Genomic DNA, 2500 nt, shown 5'->3' with positions numbered 1-2500 from the left:
ACGCGTCGATTACTATTTTTTTCAATGTTTACTTCTGGTGCGCGCTGATTGGCCAATTTTTGACAGCTCTCTCAGCGTGACATCAGGAGGCTGCATTCAAAGGGATGCGTGCAGGCTCTCCTTCTCTCCCACCGCAGAGAGAGAGCCTGCTCGCAGGCTAGCGCTCAAGCGGAAATGACAACTAACGACATCGTCAAAATTCGTAAGCGACAAACCCGTCTAAAACGGACACAGTTTGCCCTCCGATTGCACAGAAAATACGAGGACAACTGTACGTAGAGGTAAGCGAAGTTTATTTCTACATTTACAGCTTATTTGAGCATTTATAAGCTCAAAGTTAACTTTCCCATACAAAGTCTATAAATCGTATACCGAGCTTGGCCTGCCTTTGCGTGACCAAGAGAATATTTATCATTGTATCCGCCATCTCCATACTAATATTACTTCGGCTCGAATAGTCGGCGTTACAAAGGTATAAATATAATAAAAATGCTTAACCTCCTTGATTTGTGACATCCTGAATTTTGCAAACTGTTTCTTTCCCTGTGTATTGTCAGCGGCGTTTTCGAAAACAATAAACTGCCAAGTTCTGGTCCACAAATACATATGTATTCATTGTATGTATCACTATCTGTATCACTGTCTGTGTCCTTTGATTTAGCAAGCAGTAAACCGCTAAGTGTTATTCAATATTCGACTTTTGGGTTTCCAGCAAAGCCCGAATTTAAAAAAATCGGAAATTGACCAGCAAAGCTGCGACTGACTCTTCTCCCGATGTCTTCTAGATTCTCATTCTAAAATTCTAATGCATCAGTCAATTCCAGTAGTGCCCATCCCTCCCCTCCCCCCGGCAACCGCGGGGCATTTGCTCACGTTGTCAGTCCCGGGTGTGGGGGCATTCGCAATTTTATCGCGGCTCGGGGGCTGGGCATTTGTGTACCCCGGGGTACCCCGGGTCAAAAGTGGGTAAGTACTTCGTGTCAAGCCAACTTCAGTTGCATTTAGATTAACATTTAGAATATCTATACAGAAATTATCCCAAACATTCATAAAAGCTAGTCTAAGGTTAGCTTTTATGAATGTTTGGGAAAAGTGCCATGGATGAATTCATCAGGAACGACGAGGCATTTGTGGATCAATGGCTTGTCTGTCAGGGACTAGAGAAACTTGCAGATGTTTTTTAAGGTATGTTTTCTCAATTTTAGGTACTGATTTCTTCATACACATATAAGCGACAAGGTGAACTATATTTTGTTTATCACAAAACAATCACTGACGTGAACACGACTATTTTGCATTCAAAACTAGCCTAGCATTTTTTTTTTTAATTCATGAAAGTGGAGTTAAAATACTTAAGATTTCCGACTTCAAATGATGCGATCTTCGAGACAGATCTTCCGAGCTTAAAAAGTATTGAAATAAAATATTAAAGTTGTAAGATTTCTAAAACTGGTAATTGTTTTACTGTAAACACTGTTAACAGGATTGTCGTTATTTTAGTCGAAATATTCAAAACAAATGGTTTTTATTCAATAAAATATTTAATGTCACGCTATCCTCTAGCAAACTGTTAAAAACAAAATATAAGGAAATAAATAAACTAACACGTCCTGTTGTCCTTCAAGTCTTACCGTTTTATTAAAATGCTGAACAGTTGAACGTTTTATTCAGGGATAAATCCAAAAAAACTGCAGAGGTGTTGGAAGGCGACGATCCCGGAGACGGGGCATTTGCCCTCTTTCTTCATCCCCTCCCCGGGGCATTTAGACAGCTTATGTGGGGGAAATTTGCCCATTTTTTAACGGGAATGGACACGGCTGGAATTGACTGATGCATAATTTTCTATGGTCGTGTCGATCGTAAGAACAACGACTACCAACTACTGCTTTGAAAGAACACGAAACTGCCATGATTTTAACAGCGGCTTTGCACAAATTTCTCGTGAGAAAAATGACTTTCGTTACTTTATTTGGTATTAGTTAATTAAGTTAGTGTCGTTTTGGAAAAGTAAACAAAAGTAACTATCAAAAACCAACATTTTTGTCGCATGGTCAATAGTATGAAATAAATATACGAAAAAAGTAATTATAATTTCGATTTCCGTAGAACCACAGTACTGAGATTCCAATGCGTTTTTTTGTTGCATGTTATTGGCAGACGCTCAGCTTACAAAAATCTCCACCCCTACCCAGTGTGAATTTTGCCACATGCTGCACAACATGCAAATTAGAAAGACGGAGATTCGTTGTCACTGGCTATTTGTTGAGTGATTCTCTCGAGCAATACAATGAACCACCAAGGTACAGATTGCATAGGGACTTCGCAAAATCGCTTTTTGTGGTTAAATCTACCAAACGGATGCCCGTTACGGAGGTTCTCGTCTTACAAACTTAGCGAAACGCCATTGAAGAAATGACTGGAGAGAAACGTTGTTTGACAGTCAAGATATTATATCGGAGCTAAAGTGAACATATTTATGTTGCAGTATGCTTTAGTAATG

At 39.4% G+C, this 2500-nt stretch overlaps 1 protein-coding gene and 1 long non-coding RNA gene across 5 annotated transcripts in view; one reads left to right on the top strand and one right to left on the bottom strand.

The window, feature by feature from the left end:
- Positions 1-2500, bottom strand: part of LOC138038338 (hemicentin-1-like) — a 119986-nt gene that overhangs the window by 29852 nt on the left and 87634 nt on the right. The window lies entirely within an intron of this gene.
- Positions 145-2500, top strand: part of LOC138038350 (uncharacterized) — a 23357-nt gene continuing 21001 nt past the window's right edge. Inside the window, exon 1 of the long non-coding RNA XR_011130225.1 lies at positions 145-281. This is a non-coding gene — a long non-coding RNA (uncharacterized lncRNA). The remainder of the gene's footprint in view (positions 282-2500) is intronic.

Source organism: Montipora capricornis, chromosome 2 (assembly GCF_036669925.1).
Source record: "Montipora capricornis isolate CH-2021 chromosome 2, ASM3666992v2, whole genome shotgun sequence".
In the NCBI taxonomy this organism is placed as follows: Eukaryota; Metazoa; Cnidaria; class Anthozoa; order Scleractinia; family Acroporidae; genus Montipora; species Montipora capricornis.
The sequence above is the reverse complement of the archived record's forward strand: the minus strand, read 5'-3'. Positions and strand labels throughout refer to the sequence as shown.